Raw genomic sequence first — 23852 nt, 5'->3', positions numbered from 1 at the left:
GTGGCAAGTCTCCTGGCAGTGTAGGCCCTGCCCCAGAATTGGCCCCATATTAGTGGCACACCAGACATGGTAGAGAAGGTCCTGTGGGTGGTCAGGGAGACCCTAGAAAAGCCAAGTTCACAGGCAGCCATGGGGGCCATAGGCTGGGTGTTACTTTCAGCTTTGCAAGCTGAGATGGAGACTCTGCTTTGCAATGCAGCGAAGTTACATGAACTCCAGGGAAGAGAGGAAGCCCTGGAGGCCCGGATCTGCACCTTGAAAGGACACCTCTGAACATTGAAGCAGCGATGATCCCCCTTCCCAGTTGTGGCAGATGAGTTGGAGGAGGGAGGCAGGGAGGAACCGAGTTCCCTGAGGGACTGCCCAGTGGTGTTACAGAAAATAAAGTCCCAACAGCACCTGGCACCTGGGGGAGATCCAGCTGGTCCTGCCGAGATGATTGAACACAAAACCTATCGTCCTTATGGACAAGCTGAACTGGTCGATCTTGTGAATCTGTTTCACCAGCTTCTCAGTGGCCATTAGCAGTGGCTCCTACGCCTTTGAGCACAGGGGTGGATAGCATCACATGCACTGATAATGAGATGGAAAAGTTAGCTTCCATCACAACTCACCCCTCTCTGTCCCAATGGCTGGACAATAGCCAGCGGCATAGTCGGGGACAGGGCTCACATTCACTGTTGGAGTAGTTCATGGCAGCTATTCACACAGTCTGGGCTGATGTGGGAGATGTGCCAGACACAGTGATCTAATGGCAGCCCTTCTCTGACTTAGTGCAAATCCTGTGGGAGTTGGGCATGCACCAGGCTATGTTCAATCCCAACACCCAGGGCCCTGATGATGAGTGATTTATGCAGGGATGTGGGATCTTGTGTTGCAACATGCCCAATCTGCCTCTTTCGGATCCCTCATGGCAATCTTGGCACCATTTTTCGGTAGCCACATTAATGACATCACCACAATAGTGGCAAGTTTGGAGGAGGTGGAGACTCACAGGCAGCAAAAACGAGTGTGACTGGTGTCCTGTACTTGCTTCCTCTGTCTTGCAGTCAAAAGCATCCCTGTGGGAGTGACCAGGACACAAATGTGGTCAGACCTTTTAGGGGATGGAGTAGATTGAACTAAGAGTGATAGGAAGCCAAATGCCTACTTATTAGAACTTTGAAAACAGCTGGAGGATGACTAGTGCTTCCTGTGGCCCCAGAAGAAGAAGGTGAAGAGGAGGAAGTCTGAGGATGTGACCCAAGAGGCCCATCCAGTCTGGCTGGAAGACCACCTGGCTGTGCCAACCTCCCAAGAAGAGGCAGGAGATCTCCTTTTGAATGGACATTTGAATGGGGGGAAGGCCAAGAGACCCATCTACAAGGGACAAGTGGGGGCCAGAGGCTACACATTGAAATGGTTATCCATTGGTCCCCTACAAATGTCCAGTGGGTCCTGGCTTTAGTAGACACAGGAGCTGAGTGTACCCTCCTGTATGGAAACCCTGAGAAGTTTCTGGGGCCTGAGGCCTCTATTGATGGTTATGGGGGACATAGTGTAAAGGTGAAGGCTGTGAAGCTCTCTCTGGGTATTAGGCATTTGCCCCACTGTGAGTACACTGTTTATGTGTCCCCTATACCTGGGTATATCCTGGGTTTTGATGTGCTCTAAGGACTATGGCTACACACCACTGCAGGAGGAGTTCTGTCTGCAGGTGAGAATGGTAAAACCTATTCTGTGGAGAGATGTCGAGCATCCCCCTGTACAGTTGCCACCTCCATGTTGGGTAATGGTGGTGAAGAAATATTGGTTGCCCAGGGAACATGAGGAAATTACAGCAACTATAGGAGAATTGGAAAAGGTGGAGGTAATTAGGGCCACTCACAGCCCCTTTAACTCTCCCGTGTGGTCAGTGAGGAAGCCTATGGCACATGGAGAATGATGGTAGATTACCGGGAACTCAATAAGGTCATTCCCTCAATACATTCAGAGGTCCTTTCTGTGGTAGACTTGATAGACTGGCTAACTAATGAGCTGGGAACTTACCACTTTGCAGCAGATCTAGCAAATGCCTTTTTCTCCATTGATATTGCTCTGCAGAGTCAAGATCAGTTTGCCCTCACATAGGAAGGCCAACAATGGACTTTTACAGTGCTCCCTCAAGGGTACTTGCACAGCGTGACCATCTGTCACAGGCTTGTGGCGGAGGACCTAGCTAAGTGCCCACAGCCTCTAGAGGCATGCCTATTCAATTACATTGATGACATCTTGCGAACCAGTGATTCCCTTACAGAATTAGAGAAAGCAAAGTCACAAGTGTTGTCACTCCTGAAATCATGTGGCTGGGCAGTCAATGAGGCCGAGCTGCAAGGGCCTGGATTGTCTTTTAAATTCTTGGGGGTTGTCTGGTTGGGTAAGACAAAAGTCATCCTGATGCGGTGATAGATAAAATTCAGGTGTATCCTACCCCTACTACTGTGAAATAGCTCCAGACATTTTGGGCCTGCTGGGGTACTGGAGAGTGCTTGTGTCCCACCTCACTCAAGTTGTTCACCCTTATATGCTTTAGTGAAAAAGGGAGCAAACTGGGACTAGACCCTAACCTCAGAACAAGAGTTCCAAGGAGCAAAGCTCATCATTAAATGTGCTTATACACTGCATGCTCTAGATCCTGCTAAACCCCATGAGCTAGATGTGCATGTGACACAGGAAAGCTTTGGGTGGGGTCTGTGGCAGCAATTAGAATGGTTAAATCAACCCTTGGGTTTCTGGTCCCAACTATGGAAGGGAGCAGAGGTACGGTACTCTCTGATTGAAAAGCAACTGGTTGCAGTGTATGTTGCCCTGTTGGCCATGGAGGCTATAACAGGAACTGCTCCAATGACAGTTAGGACCACATATCCCATTGCAGGGTGGGTCCGGCTCTGGATGGCCAAGCCTCACAATGGGATGGATCAGACATTGACATTGGCTAAGTTGGGGGCTTATCTGCAACAAAGGATTACTCTGTTGACTTAGCCCTCCAAGGACTGAGTTACAGGAAATGTTGGGCCCTGTTACCTATGTAGATGAAAAATCTACTGCTCCTGTCCCTGTAGAAGAAATGAAAGCTAGCTCCTTCCAGGAAGGGTGAGCACCTGTTCCCTCAGATGCATGGTACACTGATGGGTCCAGCAGGGGCCAGCCTGCTATGTGGACTGCTCTGGCAATTCAACCAGAACAGACACGATCTGGTTTGACAGTGGCATAGGTCAGAGTAGCCAATGGGCAGAACTGTGAGCCATGTGGCTCATGGCTGCCAATAAAGCCCTGCCCCTGACTATTTGCACAGATAGTGGGCAGTGTACAGGGGCTAAACTAACATTGTGGAACTCTACATGGCATGCAAATCAATGGATGGGACAATGCATAGGACATTATGGGAACAGGCCTTGTGGCAAGACCTCTGGGAATTAGGCCACCAGAAGCAAATCACTGTATATCATGTGACCTGAATGCACCCCTTCTTTCTCCTGAGAATGATGAGGCTGATACTCTAGCCAAGGTGTGCTTGCTGGAAACGGTGCCTACCGGTCCTTCAGGAACATAAATTGCCCAGTGGCTACACCATTGCCTCTTACATGCTGGACAGAACACCATGTGGTATACTATAAAAAAACTGAGGGTTACCTATCACCTTAGCAGGGGTACAGGATGCTTGTGATCTGCTCATAAAAGCATCCCTGGAGACCTGTGGGAACTTCTGATCAGGTGATGCAGGGACAAGAACCACTGACTTAGTGGAAGGTTGATGTAATCAGACCCCTCCCTAGTTCAGAGGGGTATAAATATGCAATCACATATGTGGACATGGCTATTGGACTTTTAGCTGCTTACTCTGCATAGCACCCAGATCAGAAAGCAGTAATTGCTGTGCTGGAGCATTTATGTGCTGTTTATGGGTGAGCCTTGATCATTGAAAGTGCTCAGGGGATGCATTTTACTGTGGTCTTGGTGCAACAGTGGGCCCAAGACCTGCAGTTTGATTGGAAGTTCCATGTGGCCTATCACCCCCAAGCTGTCCAGATGATTGAACAATACACTGGTGTCTTAAAGCAGGGCCTGTGAGCCATGGTTGCCACCCTATGTTGGGGGGCTGGACAAAATGCTTATGGACTGTCCTCTGGACTCTAAATGAGAGGAGTAGGAGAGGTGTCCCTGCTCCAGTGGAAGCACTGCTCCACTGGACTGCAGTTCCAATTCAGCTACAGGTATAGATAAAGGATGCTTTGTTGAAACCAGGCAGGGGGAAACAGGGAAATACTCTCTTGCTGCAACTGAGGGCCTAGAGAAAGGACAAACAGCCACTTGTATGTGGCCTTAGGTAATAAAAGTCCCCCACACGCACAGAGTGGCTCTTATTGCCCCTTAGAGAGAAGGGGTGGATAGAAACTTGCAAGTAGTGCCCTAGGTGATTGTGACCCCCAATCTTAAAGGTGACATACCCAGTGACAGAAGATGACAAAATGCTTTTTTGTGGCACCTTTGTGATTTCCCAATGGCCCATTATGAGTTTTCCACTGTCATTGCAAGTAGATGCTGAACCCCCAGTTAAGGCACCAAAAATATGGTATTTGCATTCAGGAAAGCCCCCTCTGCCAGCCACTGTCTTGTCAGCTGACCAGAAGCTTGCTTGTATATTGCCTGAGGGTTGTGACTTGCTTTTACTGGTGCCTATAACTGCTCTGTCTTTTTACCCCCGGGGTGCAAAGTAACACCTTAATGGACTGGGTTCATACCTATGCCTCAGCAGCTAACCAATCAGCATGCTGGGCCCACACTGAAATCCCCCCTGAGCATGTCTGCCAGCCTCCCATGGTGCCTCTCTCTTGTTTCTGTTTCAAACTGCACTTGGTTTCAGAACCAGTGGAACAGTGAACATCCCTTGGGGAATGTGACCTGGACTGATAGCTATGCTGGGGCGAAACACTGGTATGACCAACCCCAGCTGTTAAGCAGGGATTGGCTACTCCATGTGGGATGGCTCAGGGTGGCTCATGGCTGAGGCCGTGGGGCTGGCTGGGCCAGCTCACCTTTGTATTGAGAAACTCAAAGGACCAGCCCAGGTGGCCTGGACTCTCACAGGTCTGTGTCAGACTCAGACTCTGAAGCATGCCTGGGAGGTACAGAATGATGTGTGGGCTGCAGTTCTCATGGGGCTCTCTGGATATGTGGCTCACATGGGTGGCCTTACCTACCCGGAAAATGGACCGGCCATTGTACCTGGGGATGTCCCTATTTACTGCTTGAGTTCAGAAAACTCTGGCAATCTGCTCAACCAATAAGGAAGCATTTAAGGTGTGACACTGGGTAAAGCATACTCCCTGGTGGTATTACCCATTAGCTATTTTTTCTCCTCAAGTTGCTTCTATACTCACCAAAAATTGAGATAACTGCTTTGGCTTTACACACTGTTCATGTGTTGAATGCAACACATGATTCCTTAAGCCTCTTAAATGAGGAAGTGTATCAATTAAGAAAAGTAGCCTTGCAAAATCGTATGAATTTGGGTATGCTTACTGCATCACAAGGTGGGGGTGTGCCCTAGTAGGGGCTCAATGCTGTGTAAATATTCCTGATGTCCACCACAATGTTAGTTAAGCTCTATGGACATTAGCTACTGAGACCTGTGCCTGATAGGTGGTCCCCTGCAGGAATGATGGGCATCCCTAACCACTGAATGGCTGGGGGTCTTTGGGTCTGCTGTCTTGGGAAGCAGCACATACGTTTTGGTCGCTTGTTGCTGTAGCCTATACTGCTATTGTGGTATATGGGTGCAGGGCTCTGCCCTTCTCGCCAAGGGACCCTCATGGAAGACATCCTCCCATAGATTGTATGGTGAGGAACTCTGAAGGGGTGGATTGTAGGGAAAATGGAGTTGGCCAGGTTTCCTCACCAGGCCCGATAAGCAGTATTCCCCATAGTCTTGCAAATGGGCCTGCGTGCGCAGAATCATGCTTTGTTATATAATTATCTTGTCACCCTGCCAGCTTTGTGTTCGTTTAGTATATGAGGGAGTTGGGACTTCTCACAGTGTGACATGCAGCTTGCAGCATGAGTGGATCACCCCACCCTTGAATGAAGGCGAATTTTCCTCCAACTTCCCAAATCCTGAGTGAACCTGCCCAGCTTTGAAAGGCTACAAAACACCACCGAAGTGCAGTTTTGAACAGAAGCAAGTTTGGATTTGTATTTAAATCAGTTTAATCAAAGATGATTAAATCAGTCGGTTGAAACACTTAGGAAAATTGTTTATGAGTTAGAATTTGAGGAGGACTTCTCTGAGCATTTTGCATTTTATTCATGTAGAGGCAACCAAACCGGAGGATATATTTCCAGTGGGCTACCTCACTCTTATGCCTGCCACCCTAGACCTCTTCTCCCTCTCAGCATGCTGTCTCATCATCTAGGGCCTCTCAAAGCAGCTTGGCTTCTTCTCACAGCATGAAGGTCTCAGGGTGGTCTGTCTTCACACCTGACAGCCAGCTTCCCCATAAGGAGTATTCCAAAAGATCTAGGCATAGGCTGAAAAGTTCTTTATAAACTAGCTTTGAAAATGCCAAAGTTTTCCTTCCAATACTTTCTATTGATCAGTAAGACAAGCCCAGATTTAAGGGAAAGAAGAAATAGATTTCATCTCTAGTGGAGAAATGACATGCATATACTCAGGGGTAATATGTAGCCTGAAGGTCATAAACTAAATACATTGGTTAAAGAAAAGCTGTGAAACTACTTTGTCAAGACCTTTATTATTAGAAAATTAGAAAGAATAATAAAGGGAGTTGGGAGAGCTGTTTCTCTTGTCATTCCCTTATCCATTTTATAGGTATAAAAACTTCTGGATTCTTGGGTTGTGGTTTTACATGTAAGGTGATTAGTAATAACTATTCTGCCTTGACAACAAATAAAAAACTGAACAAAGTGAAAAATCAATAATTCTTCTTGGCTCCTTAAGGGAAGGGAGGACACAAGGAAACCAATGATCCCCAAGATTAAAGACAAGGAATCACAGCTTACCAAAACAGAGACTCACCAGCATAAACTGCCATGGGAATTGGTGCAGAGGTAGGAAAACCTGAATTATAATTGATGAATACTGGAGATCAAAGTGGGCAACTCTCAGAGTTAAAAACTCCAGGGGTCTTCAGTCATGAGGAGGACAAACAATACTAGGAGATTTAGCTCGAGGAGCTCCGCCAGGTTTCCAGTGTAAAGATCAGAGAAATATCTCCTTGGGCTTCTGACACAGGGAGGGAAAGTGAACCATTTTGAAATTCACCACAGCACTCTGCTCTTCTTAACAAGGTCTGCCCTCAGGAGACACTGGTTAACCAGAGCACACCTGCAGGTGTTATCAGAGGCTAACTGAGCTTCGGGAAGAGAAATACCAACTCCAAGCTTCTCTAGACATCCTGTTCCACCCAAGAGGAGAGAAAATAACTGAAAAGCATGTGTGAAGTTCAAAGTTGAGAAATACAAGCTCACTAAAAGACTGAGACCTAATCATAGGTGGATAAAATGCTTAGCCTCCCCCAACTCACACAGCATTACTACAGGCTCATTTACAAAGTTTTCTTTTACCCAGTATATTATGTCCAGATCTAAAAAAAAATCACATTTCTTAACAAAAATTTTTTTTTGAAGAGACACTCAGGGATATTAGAATTCTCAGAGTGGAAATTTAAAACAACTATCACTAATAATTTTTTTCCATTAGGATAAAAATTTATCTCTAGTGGATAAAATAGAGAACATACAAAACTGGACAATTTAAGCAGAGAGATAAAATCCTAAGAATTAAAAAAAATGCTATAAATAAACAGAGTAACAAAAACAAAGAATGTCTTTGATGGACTTACTAGTAAAGGTGTTGGCTGAGGAAAGAATATTTGAGATTGATGATATAACAATATAAATTTTGAAAACTGAAGAGCAAAGAGAACAAAGATTGAAAAAGAAAAAAGAATGGATTTTCCAAGGACTGTGAGGCAACTATAGAAGGTGTAACATATGTGTAATGGGAACGTCAGGATAAGAAAGGCAGGCACAAGAGAAAGATTTGGAACAATAATGACTGAAAATGTACCCAAAATAATGTCATGCACAGATCCAGAAAGCTGAGGCACCAAGCCAGTTAATGTTGAAACACTACACTGAGGCATATCATTTTCAAATTACAGAAAATCAAAGATAAAGAAAAAAATACTGAAATAAGCCAGAGGACAGAAAATGTCTACCTTTAGAAGAACAAAGGTAAGAATTATTTTCCACTTCTCCTAAGAAATCCTGCAAAAAAAAAAAAAGAACTTGAAATACTTATATCGAAAGGAAAAAAAAACACCCAACCCAAAATTCTTTACCTTGTAAAATTATCCTTCAACAAGATAGAGAAATAAAGGCTTTCATAGATGAATAGAAATTGAGAAAATTCATTGCTTGTAGATCTGCTTTGTAAGAAATGTTTTTAAAACACTCTTTACAGAGAAATAAAATGGCATGTCAGAAACTGACATCTACATAAAAACAGGAAGAACATCAAAGAGGAAATAACTGAGAGTAAAGCAAAGATGTATTTATTTTTCTTATTCTTAAGTGATTTAACACATAATTACTTGTTCAAAATAATAGCAATAGTGCATTTGATTATGTATGGTTATGTATTAAAATTCCAGAAATTCTTGAGGCAAAATAGTTACTGCATTGTGAGGAAATGAAAAAGTAAATGCAAATTGGAGTAATAGATGAATCAATGTTCTTGAATATGAAATATTTCATGTTAATAACAATATTTTTTAAAATCTAAAAGACTCAGAAAAGCCAACAAAATATTGAAAAAGAACAAGGTTTGAATAGTTACAATAGCCTACTTAAGACTTACTATAAAGCTACAGTAATCAAGAAAGTGTAGCATTGGTGAAAGAATAGGCAGATCAATGGAACAGAATAGAGTGATCAGAAATAATGCAACACAAATATAGTCAAGTGGTCTTTGAAAAAGAAACAAAAACAATTTAATGAATAAAGAATGGTCTTTTCAACAAATGGTTCTACAACAACTAGACAGACACGTGCAAAACAATAAACATAGACAGATACCTTATACCATTCACAAAATATGACTCAAAATAGATAACAGACTTAAACTTAAAACTCAAAACTATAACAGTCCTAGAAAAATCATAGAAAAAAATCTAGGTGACCTTGGGCTTGAGGATATTTCAGGTATTATATCAAAGGCATAGACATGAATAAACTGGATGATTTGAAGTTATATAATTAAAATTAAAATTTTTTTTCTATGAAAGACTATGTAAAAAGAATGAAAGGATAGGTCATGAACCTCAAGAAAATCTTTGCAAAACCCATAGAATGTACAATACAAAGACTAAACTCAAGTGTACATTATAGACTTTCATTAATAATAATGTACTAATATTGTCACCAATTACAAAAATGAAGTGTACTAATGGCAGATGTTAATAAGAGGAAAATTGTGTTAGGGTAAATAAGGGGTAAATAGGGTAAATATGGGAACTTGGTACATTCCACTCAATGTGTAATTAATTTTTTATTGAGAAAATATCTCTAACAAACAGGTAATTAGAAAATTACCCAATTTATATCAAGTTATGCAATGTTCTTCTAAATAACCCATTGATGAAAAAATAAATTAATCTAGACACAAATTAATCTATGAAAATATTTTTAAGTGAAATAAAAATTAATATATCAAAACTTTAGTATGGCTAAAACAGTGAAATAAATAACCATACATTATAATATTAAAAATAATAAAAACCAGAAAATCAATTACCTAAACTTTCATATGAAGAATCTTATAAAAATTTCAAAATTAAAGAAAATGATGAGGTGATAAAACAGTATTAGAAACTAGTAAAATAAATCTTATACCCACATTAAAACATGAAATTATTTCTTAGAATATGTTTATTGTTTTAGCATTTAAAAAATTATGTCTGTACCAAGTTTGTAACCAAGTCTGTATTACAGTTGTCCTGATATTCCCCTCTTAATCTTGCTCCACGCAGCACCCCCACTCCCTCAGGCAATCCCCCCACCATTGTTCATGTCCATGGGTCATGCTTGTAAGTTCTTTGGCTACGCCATTTCCTATACTATCCTTCACATCCCTATGGTTATTCTGTAAGTACCTATTTGGTCTTCTTAATCCCCTGGCCTCTTCACCCATTCTCCCCTTGCCTGCTCTCATCTGGCAGGCTTCCAGTAAAAGAGAAACTTCTTTTCTCTTGCTTTTAACAGTCTCTCCTTATCTTTAACCTTTGACCTTTTAATTATGACGTGTCTTGGAGTGGACATCTATGCATCCATTATAATTGGTACTCTTTACACTTCCTGGACTTGCATGTGTATTTCCTTCACCAAATTAGGGAAGTTTTCTTTCACTATTTTTTCAGATAGATTTCAAGTTTCTTGCTCTTCCTGTTCTCCCTCTGATACCCCTATGACACAAATGTTGAACCTCTTAAAGTTGTCCCAGAGGCTGTTTATTACTATATTCATTTTTTAAATTCTTTTTTCTTACTGTTGCATTGTGAAGTTTTTTGCTTCCTTATGTTCCAAATCATTTATATGATTCTCGACTTCATCCATTCAACTGTTGTTTCCCTGTAAATTGTTCTTTATTTTAAGTAGTGTATCCTCCATTTATGATTGGGTGTTTTTTATGCTGCTGAGGTCCTCATTAAGTTCCTTAAGCACTCTTATAAACAGTGTTTTGACCTCTGCACCTGACAGATTGCTTATCTTCATTTCATTTTGCTCTTTTTCTGGAGTTTTTATCTGTTCTTTCATTTAGGCCATGTTTCTTTGTCTCCTTGTTCTGATAGCCTCCCTGTGTTTGTTTCTATGTATTAAGTAGAGCTGCTTTGACTCCATGTCTTGTTAGAGTGGCCTAATGTAGTAGGTGTCCTGTAGGGTCCAGGGGCAGTCCCCTCTATCACCCAAGCTGTGTACTTAAGGTGCACCCTTTCTGTGGGCTGAGTACACCCTCCTCTTGTTGAGCTTTGGTTGTTGTTGGCAGACAAATGGGAGGGATTTACCCAGGCCAGTCAGCTGCAAGGACTGGCTATGACCACTGACCACCAACCTTCGCTTTCTGAAGGATTAGCTGTGGAGGGGCAGGATGGTGTTGCTCTGATATGGTCTGTAGCTGTCCACTCAGTATGTTGGCCCTTGTGTTTTCTGGGTAGTGTAGGCCAAAGTCAGCTACCACCTATTTTGCTTGGGGTACCATGCCTAAGCTGTAAAGCAAGCTGAGATGGCTGCTAGTTGTGCTGGGCTTGGAGATTCCCAGGTAAAGCCAAGCTGTGACTCTAATCTGTCTGCTAAGGCCCACTGAAGCCAGCTGTTGCTTATTTGATAAGGTTTAGGAGCCAAGATGAGCCATTCTTATGGAAAACAGCTTGGGTGGGCTGATTAAGTTGGGTAGGATAGGACCTTTGTTGATCACACAAGATAGGTCACACAGTGTTACCCAGGTTGATGGAGTTTCAGATATGTCACCAGCCTACTGGTTCTGTGGGGGGAGGGCTCAGCAAAGGGGCAATGGCCTCTGCCAACCCTAGTGCCAGACACTTCAGTCTCTTCCTGTATACCACTCGTGCCCTTCAAGATGCCTTCCCAGTGCTGGAGCTCAGAGGGAGTAAATCTGAGTAGGTGAATCCATGTGTGGGTTCCTCAAGAGGAATTGTTTGGGGCTCCAGCAGCCTCCTCCACTGACTCAATACCTGCTGGTTTCCGCAGCTAGAAGTTGTGGGGACTTATCTTCCTGACACTGGAATCCTGGGCTGGGGGGCCTGGTGTGGATCTGGGACTCCTCACTCTTGAGCTACCCCTTCTGAATTTTTATCCACACAGGTGTCTGCATCCTTCCTATCATTCTGGATGGATGTGGTGTCTTCAGTTTTGTAGTTATTCAATTCCATTCAGCTTGATTTCTGACATCTTTAATGGTGGTTGTTCTATATTTTCACTGTAATTTTGATGTGGTTGTGCAAAGGGGTGAGCCATGTCTGCCTATGTCACCATCTTGACTGGAAGCCCAGAGTCTCTTTTAGTGACTAAGCCTAACAGGTAGCTGGCAGGCAGAGGGAGGCAGAGGCAAAACTCTGGATACCTTAGGCCTTTTGAAGAACTTCCCCAAGGCTTGCTGGAAGCCAGCCCTGGTGTGCAGCTTGGTCCTTCCCATGCACATCCAAGCCCAGCAGAGGCAGCCACAAAGTATGGGTTATTTTATAGCTCCAAATAGGTTTCTCAGGGCCAGTGACAGGAAGTATCTGAATTGACCAGCACCAAAAGGCCTCAGAAACAACATACCCAGTGGCCAACTTCAGATAACATCAGAGCAGGATCCAATTACCTTAACAAGTAACATATCCAAAGGTAGATATTGTCAGGCACCAGAACCTGCTGAGGTGAATTCTGCCTCATGTGATCAGCACCTGCACAGCAGCTCATACACTGTGGTTAGGGTAATCTTCACGATAAGCCATCCTGAAAGTCAACCCTATGCAAAAATGGACCAATAGCAGTCACCACTAAATTACAACAGGACAACTTATATAATGCAAACAAGGGACATTCCTGGAGCACTACGTTCAGGTGATCAAGGAGACTGTGCCACCAGATCCTCAGGACACCTAATACATAAGGCCACCCTACCAAAATTGGGAGACACAGAAGATCTACCTAATACATGGAAACAAATACAAAAAGGTGGCCAAAATGGCAGACAAAGAAATATGCCCCAAAAGAAACAATGGGAGAAACTTCCACAAAAAGACCTAAATGCAACAGACAAGCAATCAACAACTGTGGAATTAAAAAATGATTATAAGAATGCTCAAACCAGTTAGTGAGAACTTCAACAGAATGAAAAAAAGACACAGAAGGCTTAAAAAAGAATCAGTCAGATATGAAGTATACAATATCTGAAATAAAGAATATACTAGAAGGAATCAACAGAATGTTAGATGAAGTAGAGGACAGAATCAGTTACTTGGAAGACAAGGTGGCAGAAAGCACCCAATTGGAGCAACAAAAAGAAAAAAATAATTTAAAAAATTAGGACAGTTTAAGGGACCTTTGGGGCAATATGAAGCATAACAACATCTGCACATGGTATTACCAGAAGAGAGGGAACAAGGGATTGAAAACTTACTTGAAGAAATAATGACAGAAAATTTCCCCAACCTGGTAAAGGAAAAAGACAAACAAGGTCAGGAAGTATAGAGAGTCCCAAACAAGATGAACCCAAAGGGGCCCACATCAAGACACATCATAATTAAAAAGGAAAGTTTAAAGACAAAGAGAGAATCCAAAAAGCAGCAAGAAAAACACAGTTACCTACAAGAGAGTTCCCGTTAGACTTTCAGTTGATTTCTCAGCAAAAATATTGCATGCCAGAGGAATTGGCATGGAATATTGAAAGTGATGAAAATCAAGGACCTACAACAAAGAATACTTTACCTAGCAAAACCATCATTTAAAAATAAAGGAGAAATAAATAGCCTCCTAGACAAGAAAAAGCTACAAGAGTTCATTACCACCAAAAGACTATTACAAGAAACATTAATAGGACTTCCAAAGAAGTAGAAATAAAAAAAGAGAAACATAATTATAGAGAATACATGACAACAAATACATACCTATCAATTATCATTTTAAACGTAAATAGCTTAAATGTGCCAATCAAAATACACAAGCTAGCTAAATGCTGAATAGATAACAAAACAAGACCCATATATATATGCTGTTTACAAGATGCCCACTTCAGAATAAAAGGCATAAAGAGACTAAAAGTCAAAGATGCAAAAATATATTTCATGCAATGGGACTTGAAAATAAAGCTTGGGTAGCAATACTTATAGCAGACAAAATAGACTTTAAAACAAAGGTTATAATGAGAAACAAAGAGAGGCACTACATAATGATAAAGGATTCAATATAACAAGAGGATATAACCCTTGTAAATGTTTATGTACCCAGCTTAGGAGCACCTAAATATATAGAACAAATTTTGATGGACATAAAAGGAAAGACAGAAATGAAGTCATAGTTGGGGATTTTAACATCTCATTGACATCAATGGATAGGTCTTCCAGACAGAATATCAACAAGAAAATGGCTACCTTATATGACAAACTAAATTACAAGGATTTCATTGATATCTTCAGAGCATTTCATCCTAAAGTAGCAGGATATACATTCTTTTCAAGTGCACATGGAATGTTTCCTTGGGTAGACTACATGTTAGGACACAAAACAGGTCTCAATTAATTTAAGAAGATTGAAACCATATCAAGCATCTTCTCTGACCATGTGTGAAACTCGAATTGAGTTACAAGAAAAAAACAGAAAAACAGTCAAACATGGATGTTATGAATGGGTTAATAATGAGATTAAAAAATAAATTAAAGGATACCTTTAAACAAATGAAAATGGGAACTCCACAACACAAAATCTATGAGACACAGGGAAAGCATTCTGAAAAGGAAATTCATAGCATTAGAGGCCTAACTCAAGTAACAATAACAAAAAAATCTCAAATAAACAATCTAACCTTACACTTTATGGAAATAGCAAAGAACAACAAACAAAATCCAAAGTGGGTAGAAGATAGTAAATAACAAAGATAGGCGCAGAAATAAATGAAACAGTCTTTAAAAAATACAGTACAAATATGAATGAAACCAAGAACTGGATCTTTGAAAAATCAAGATTAATAAACCTTTAATTAGACTTACCAACAACAAAAAGAGAGAGATGGTAAAAGGATTAAGCAACAAAACAAAACAAAAACAAAAACTCCTCATAGACACAGACAACAGTATGGTGATTACCAGAGGGAAAGGGGGAAGGGAGTAGAAGAGGGTTAAGAGGGCATAAATGGTGATGAAAGGAGACTTGACTTTGAGGGGGTGAACACAATACAACATACAGATGATATATTATAGAATTGTATACCTGAAACCTGTATACTTTTATTAAGCAGTGGCACCCCAGTAAATTCAATAAAATTTTTAATAAATAAATTGTGTTAGATTAAGAAAAGGGAGAACCTGCCCTGGCTGGCGTAGCTCAGTGGATTGAGTGCAGGCTGCGAACCAAAGTGTTGCAGGTTCGATTCCCAGCTAGGGTACATGCCTGGGTTGCAGGCCATAACCCCCAGCAACCGCACATTGATGTTTCTCTCTCGCTCTATCTCCCTCCCTTCCCTCTCTAAAAATAAATAAATAAAATCTTTAAAAAAAAGAAAAAAAAGAAAAGGGAGAACCTAAATAAGTTGACAGAAATGAAAAAGAAGTAACAAATTATACCTCAGAAATACAAAGGATTACAAGAAAATATTATGAACTGTATGCCTATGAATTGGATGATCTGAACAAAATGGATAAATTCCTAGAAATATACAATCTTCTAAAACTAAATCATGCTTAAAGAGAAAATCTTTTAAGACAGATTACAAGTAATGAAATCAAAGTGGTAATCAAAAACTTCCAGCAAACAAAACACCTGGAAGGGATAGCTTCACAGGTGAATTTAACTGAACATTCAAATGAGAACTAACACCTATGCTGAAACTATTCCAAAAAATACAAGAAAAGGGAAGACTTCCAAGCTCATTTTACAAGCCCAGCATTACCCCAATTCTAAAACCATGTAAAGACACTACAAAGAAGGAAAATTACAGGCCAATATCCCTGATAAACATAGATGCAAAAATCCTCAACAAAATATTAGCAAATCAAATCCAGCAATAGTTTAAAAAGATCATACACCACAATTGAGTGGGTTTAGTTTTCTGATGCAAGGTTCGTACAATATTTGCAAATCAATTAATGTGATATATCACATAAACAAAATGAATGATAAAAATCATATGATCATATCAATAGATGCCTAAAAAGTTTGACAAAATCCAACACCAATTTATAATAAAAACTCTCAGCACAGTGGGAACAAAATGAACATACCTCAACATAATAAAGGCCATATATGACAAACCCATAGCTAATATCATACTCAATAGGAACAAGACAGGGATGTCCACTTTCACCACTCTTATTCAACACAGTACTGGAAATCCTAGCCACAGCAATCAGACAAGAAGATATAAAAGGCATCCATATTGTAAAGGAAGAAAGAAACTATTGTTAATTGCAGATGACATGATACTGTCTATAGAAACCCTAAAGATTCTACTAAAACACTACTGTAACTTATAAATTCAGTCAAGTAGCAGTATACCAAATAAATATCCAGAAAACAGTTGCATTTTTTATACCAATAATCAACTGTTAGAAAGGAAAACTAAGAAAATAATCCCATTTATAATTGCATCAAAAAATAAGATACCCAGGAATAATTTTAACCAAGGAAGTAAAAGACCTGTTCTCAGAAAATTGTAAGACACTGGCCCTGGATGGTATGGCTTAGTGGGCTGAGCACTGGCCTGTGAACCCAAGCCTTGCCGGTTTGATTCCCAGTCAGAACACATGCCTGGGTTCTGGGTCCCAGTTGGAGGCAAGTGAGAGGCAACCATACATCAATGTTTCTCTCCCTCTCTTTCTCCCTCCCTTCTTTTTGTCTAAAATTAAATACATAAAATCTTTTTAAAAAAGAGAAAATTGTAAGACATTGAAGAAAGAAACAGAAGAAAATTCAAATAAATGGAAGCATATATTACACTCATGGGCAGGGAGAATTAACATTATTAAAATGTCCATGCTACCCAAAGCAATCTATAGGTTCATGGCAATTCCCATCAAAATATCAATGTTGTATTTCATAGAACAAGAACAAACACTCCAAAATTTATATGGATCTTAATAGCCACAGAAATCTTGAAAAAGAAGAATAAAGTTGAAGGGATCTCACTACCTGATATCAAAGTATACTCCAAGGCCAGAGCAATCCAAATAGCGTGGTACTGGTGTAAGCATAAAAGCAAACATATAGTTTAATGGAAAAGAGTAGAGAGCCCAGAAATAAACCCATGCCTTTATGATCAACTAATATTTGACAAACAAGGCAAGAACAAAAAATGGTATAAAGAAAGGTTATTCAATGGTGTTGGGAAATTGGGCAGGTATGTGCAAGAAAATGAAACTATACCATCTTCTTACACCATATACAAAAATAAACTTAAAATGTATTAAAGACTTAAATATTAAACTCAAAACCATAAAAATCTGAGAAGAAAACATAGGCAGTAAACACAGGCAGAAAACATAGGCAGTACTATTTTATGATTCTCCTCATCAAGGAAAACAAAATAAAAAATAAACAAATGGGACTACATCAAACTAAAAAGGTTTTGCACAGCAAAGCAAATTATAAACAAAATGAAAAGACAACCCACTGAATGCAAGAACATATTTGACTATGATATATCTGATAAGAGGTTAATATCCTAAACTTACAAAGAATCCATATAACTCAACACCAAAAACCAAACAAACAATTCCAATTAAAAATGGGCAGAGGACCTAAATAGACATTTCTCCAAAGAGAACATACATATGTTGAATGGATGTATGAAAAAGTGCTTACAGTCACTAATCACCAGAGAAATGCAAATTAAAACCACAATGAGATATTGTTGAACCACTATGCTATATACCTGAAACTAAGACAAAATAATAGTGAATGTAAACTGCAATTGAAAAAGTTTAAAAAATAAAATGTGGTATGTAAAATATTAAAAATTGATCTATCACACATAATTGAGAAAAAAACAAGCAAAAGAGTGGAAGAAGCTGACTTGATAAATCTTAAATCGAATAAAATCCATAGCAAATAAAGACTAAGATATTTATTTAATATGAATAGTAATAGTACTTACAAAGTATCTACAGTGAGTGCATATCATATTTATTTAAAGATTCTACCTTAAGATTTTGATGATAATAATGCCGTTGAATAGCAATTCTTCATATTGTATTAAATAACCTAGCCAGTGCCATAAAGACAAATAAAAAAAAGGATAGAAACATAGAAAAATAAATAAAAAGCTATTGCCAGAATGACTATGTAGTTCTTAAATTCAAAGGAATCCACAGCAAATTTTCAAATTTAACAAGTAATTTAAAAGGGCCTCTGCTCCAAGATATAGTCATAGAAATCAAATTTACTCTGCCATGTGAAACAAACAAAAATTGAAAATACATATGAGATACAACACTAAAGATGTGGTTGTGAAAATAGTAATTGATAAAATGATCTTCATTAAAATTAAAAACTTCTGCTCTGTGAAGGACAAGAATTTTGAAGATACTGGGTATCAAATAATAAGAGCCGGTGATCCCTTAGAGGTGGAAAACAAACTAGATGAGTTCTAGTTTCATGATTGTCCCAGTTGGCTGCACTGAGAGAATTTTCAGTTCTTTGGAGGGGAAACTAGAGTGGAGCAAAAATAACCGTGTGAGTTGTGTAATATTGCTGAGAGACGAGACCAGGTAGGCTAGAATTTGCAGAACTGAGTTAGAGAGGAGAGAGTTGCGCAGATTTCCTTTGACTACTCAGCAGCACGTTGGTGATCACGTGCTTCTCAGAAAAGAGCTCAAGAATATTTGACAGGAATTGAAAATCATCCACCACCATATAAGGTAAATACCACAATATTTGAAGCCTGTATGATTAATTGAATATATAAGTGTAGTCCAGTGTCCCCTATGGCTAGTGAGAAGTACCTGCAATAAATGGAGACTAGCACACCTGTGGGGCATGAGAACTGGGGAGGAATGCAGAAGGAGATCCAGAAAGAACAACAGAGAAGCCATTCACTCGCCAGTGCTTTAGTGCCGAAGAGCGGCTACTGATACCAGAACCAAACTTTCTAGTCTTCAAGGTGTATTGAATATAAATGTATAATAAAATGAATATAGTATTTATTTCAGTGAGTAGAACTTAGTCATTTTCAAGAAATCTTTTTGGTATTTTCATTAATTACCAACATGAAATATTTTATGCCTTGGTGTTTATTCAGATAATTTTTTTTAATCCTGGTGTGCATTGAGCCCACTGAAAAGTCAGGAAATAATACAATGAATAAGAAAAATATGGCACCTGGTCCCATAAGACCTAGAAAAGACTAACATTAGCATAGATCACAGATATTTAACTGAAATCATACAAAATCATTTATTACATCAGCCCAGAGACGTTGATGAGATACAGTTACACAGATGGGTGGAACCTTGTCATTTTTATAAACAAGTTCATAGGTCTCCAGTAGACAGCAGCAGGGCAGCCCTCCGGAAAAATCCTCTTAAGCACATGTATCTATCTGTATATATCACATGCAACAAATTCAGTTACAATGATATAAACTAGCAGTGGGTTAGCATTAAAAAACAAAAACAAAAGCTTAGCAGCTGTCTTTGCCTGTCAATATCATCCTTGGAGAGAGCTATCTAACAACAAAAAAGTTATATTGGGGCTTGGCTATTAGATGTAATGATGCTTTTTTACATGCTGAAATACCTGCTTGCAGAGAAGCAGTTTCTGAGTTGATATTTTTTCCACTGAGGATATAAACAACAGCTCGTTAATTCCTTTCTATAGAAACAAGAAACATGCTCAAGAAGAATGTTACCATCATTTAATCCTGTTGAAATTTTAATGAAATAAAATCTCTGCCACTATAGCAGAGTAGTAGCTAGAGGTTATTTTCTAAAAATGCATTTGAAGACAAATTACACAGGGGGAGAACTTGAACATTTTAATATGCCTATCATGTTTAGAAAGGAAACAGAATGCATTAAGGTTGTTACTGTGTTTTCCCATTCTTTGAGTGGACTAAGTACATGCCATTCCACTCTGACAGTGTGGAGGCTTCACTCCCCTTTGTGATTTGGATATTCATTTCTTGCTGTCATTGTGTGCTTTGTGAGTTTCTTGCCATGGGCTTGGAAATCTTTGCTAGGTCTTAGCTTTCTTTTCCAACACTTTCATATAGGCTGATAAATTGCATCAATATTTTGACATATCTTGGTCCATTTTCCTGCTAAAAATCTCAGTGTTAAATGATCTCTTATACCTATTCCAGTATTGAAAACCCTGTTCAAGTTTTACCACAACTTTATCACATTGCGATAAAGCCTTGCCACAATTTTGACAAGACAAAAGCAAACTGTAAGATGACTAATGTGGTCTACTACTTTAAGGTGAACAGGATGGATTTAGTGAAGTCCATTCACTTTGGCAAAGAGGTAAAAACCTGGGTAGTAATAAAAATTAATTTGTGGCAGATGTAGATACAGATCACAAAATCACTGTAATTTGACTTAAAATTTCACTTATAAAGACTCAATGGGGCATGTGAACAATACGATCTACTGAAATGACTGGGGTGATTAACATATAGATACAAGATAATGTATTATATTAACTATATTAAATACTGTTGCTATTGAAAAGCGATAAGTTGAGACTTCTTTGCCTCTTGTAATTTGGCCTTGATGACATTATTTCAACTTATATGGCAGGTTAAGGCAAAAGTAAATTTAACTCCCAAAACTCCTGTTCTGAAAATATCCAAATCAGCTGCTTGGTTACTCTTTCAGGGGAAATAACCTGGAAAATATTGGAGAGCATGTATGCGCCAAAAAGTAAACAACTGAAATCAGGGGAAACAGATAGTAAATACAGTCAAACCAGATCAATGAAGTGAACCTGGAGGACATTATGTGAAGTGAGATAATCCAGATGCAGAAAACTAAATATTGTGTGATCTCATCTATATATGGAATCAAAAATAGTCCAACTCGCAGAAGCAGGAAACAGAGTGGTAGCTGCCAGGGGCTGGGGGATAAGCAAATGAAGAGATGTTAGTTAAAAAGCACAAAGTTTCAGTCACCCAAGGTGAATATGTTCTGCAGAGCTGATGTACAGCCATGTGACGATAGTTAACAATACTGAATTGCATACTTGAAATTTGCAAGGATAAATCTTAAGCATTTCCAGCATACCTGCACAGAAAAGAAAAGAATGGTAACAACATGGGCTGATGGCTATGTTATTAGCTTGTGGTAATCATTTCAAAATGTACATACATATCAAAACATCAAGTTATACACCTTAAATTATATACATTTTTACTTGTCAGTTATACCTCAATAAAACTGAAAAATACTCAATTTTAGGTCTGTCCCTCAAGATATGTGTACATGTATTTATATGTAATTCATTAGGAGGAGTTTCCACTGAAGAAAATCTTTTTGTTAAGATTAAAAGGGTAATGTAAAACAAACTGATTACTCTGTCTCATATGCTTACTAAATTTGGGTCTTTTTACCTGGGTGAAGCCATCTGAGCAGCAAACACAGCAGCATGACATCTAGGTCTTTGCACTCACTCGATTCCTGGAACAGCGCCAGCAGCAGGGGCTGTTTGAGAGGCAGCACGGTCTCACACACTACACAGCCCAGTGTCCATTTTTCAGGAAAAATTACTGTTCTCCGTGTTGCTGTTTCAATGAGCATATCCACAGAGAAAACTCTCCACCTTCACAACATTCTTCTCTGAAGACAAAAAATAATTTAATTCAGAAAGAACTACATCATGCTTTGTTGCTCGTGACTAGAGAGAACACAGTACAATATTTCTAAACTTTACCGAAAGACAAAGGAACTTGGATACTCTCAGGTCATAAAATGTGATGGTGTTCCAAATTTTTGGAAACTTCTCCTTCTAAAGTCACAGAATATTGCTACCTTCTTGGTGACCATACCATAACACAGTGTCCCAGTTTTTGTTTTTAATGTACATCTAAATAGTTTTTTTTATCATGTGGAAAAATGAAAAGGTACTATTGGAGTAGCCACCCGAGATGCTACTGAGTTAAGTGAATTTGGTGTTGTTTATTCCAGATTGCTTCCTTGTTCATATTGGAAAATATATATATATATATACATGCATACACACATATATATGTACATATATATGCACATATACATATATACATATACATTTAATTTTTAAAAGGTTTCATTTATTTATATTTAGAGAGGGGGAAGGGAGAGAGAAAGAGAGGGAGAGAAACATCAACGTGTGGTTGTCTCTCATGTGGCCCCCACTGGGCACCTGGCCTGCAACCCAGACATGTGCCCTACCTGGGAATTGAACCGGGTACTCTGTGGTTCACAGCCCATGCTGAATCAACTAAGCTGCAACTGCCAGGGCTGGAACATGTATTTTTATACTACAGAGGTTTCAGGTTAATTCATGCAAATTCATTATCAATTCTGCATTGGTATTGGAGAAAGTTTACTTGACAAATAGCCAGTGGCAATTTGGTTCGGATTAAATGAAGAGAAAGCATAAAATGTTAAAGAGGGTATCTGTCCTTATTATGTAGCATAGGAGATCAATCTTCACAAATAAATAGACTGGGAATTACAGAATGAAGGGCCCCCAACAGTGCTTAACTATCAGAAGATACATCAGTGAGGAGAAAATAGTCAGCAGTGCTAAATTCACAAAATTTTATATTTTGTCATTACATGAGATTATCAGACCTCCGAATTCTATGGTCCTTGGATTGTTTGCTTGTTTAATTCCAAAAACATTTCAAACTCCTTCAAGATAATGGTGCATCTAAGGAGATGTTTACATAAGAGCCAACAGAAAAGACCAGTTTGTTTTTCCAGTATCAAAGTTCTTAATTGTCTTCTCTGAAAGGTTCGTTCATTCAATAATAAAACGAACACAAACCAGTTGAGAGACTGACAGTAACAAAGATGTGTTTTGCCTCCCTAACACATAGTTTGCAGTGAATACACCACTTAGTCTTCTTAATCTGTAAACCTTGAATGGATTATAAGAGTTATTTGTGCACTAGTGCTTCTCCAGTGTCTGCCCAGGCAGCCCAGCGTGCAATGCTTACTCTGGCTGCACACTGCTGGATTCATTTCTCTCCACAGTGACTATAGAGGCAAGTCACTTAATATTTTATACCACAGTTTCCTCACATGTAAAGTCTAGAAAATCATAGTACTTGTCTTTTGGGTTTATTATTCGGTTAAATAAAGTCATGCTTCTTTTTTAAAATAAAGCAATACTTCTAAAGTATTAGAATAGTACTGTTCATGGCAAGAACTCAATAACTATCCACTATTACTCCTGGGCTTCTGAAAAGGCTGTGCCATCTATCAGCCATTCCTCTTCACAAACATATTCTACCCTCTACATAGTATTTGTAAACTAACACATACCAAGTGAAACATAGTTGCCATTTATTTAGCACTTTGAATGTATCAGATGTCTCAGACACTAGGGTTATTGTACTTTCAATAATCCTGCAGCACAGGAATGTTTATATTTTGAAGATTTTCAAAGTGAGGCATTAAAAACCAGTGCTTCCTTCAGCGTCACAGAGCTAATAAACACCACTGTCTCTGATGGAAATAGAAGTTTAAAATGGAAGTTTAAGTCTAGATATTGCCATTACAACCACCTGTATGACTTCACATAAATTGTTAAAATCTACAAACCTCAGTTCAACCATGTAAAACAGGATTATTACAACAAAGTGTATTTTAAATACTAATAACATGTGCACCACCTATATGAAATTTACTATATTATAATGTACTCTATTGCAATACATAATGTGTTGTAATTGGATAAAACAGTATTGCTTTCTACTTCTATCCAAAATTGATTTAAATAATGAGCATGTCTTGCTAGTTTAAATACTCCAACTTAAATATATTGTCAAGTCAAACAGTACTGTGAACTTGACCACACACACCCACCTCTGTTGCTTTTACTTGAAAAATAATTTT

This window comes from Phyllostomus hastatus, unplaced genomic scaffold (assembly GCF_019186645.2).
Source record: "Phyllostomus hastatus isolate PE091 unplaced genomic scaffold, TTU_PhHast_1.1 phas_scaffold_317, whole genome shotgun sequence".
NCBI classification, from domain to species: Eukaryota; Metazoa; Chordata; class Mammalia; order Chiroptera; family Phyllostomidae; genus Phyllostomus; species Phyllostomus hastatus.
Note: the sequence above shows the minus strand (reverse complement) of the source record.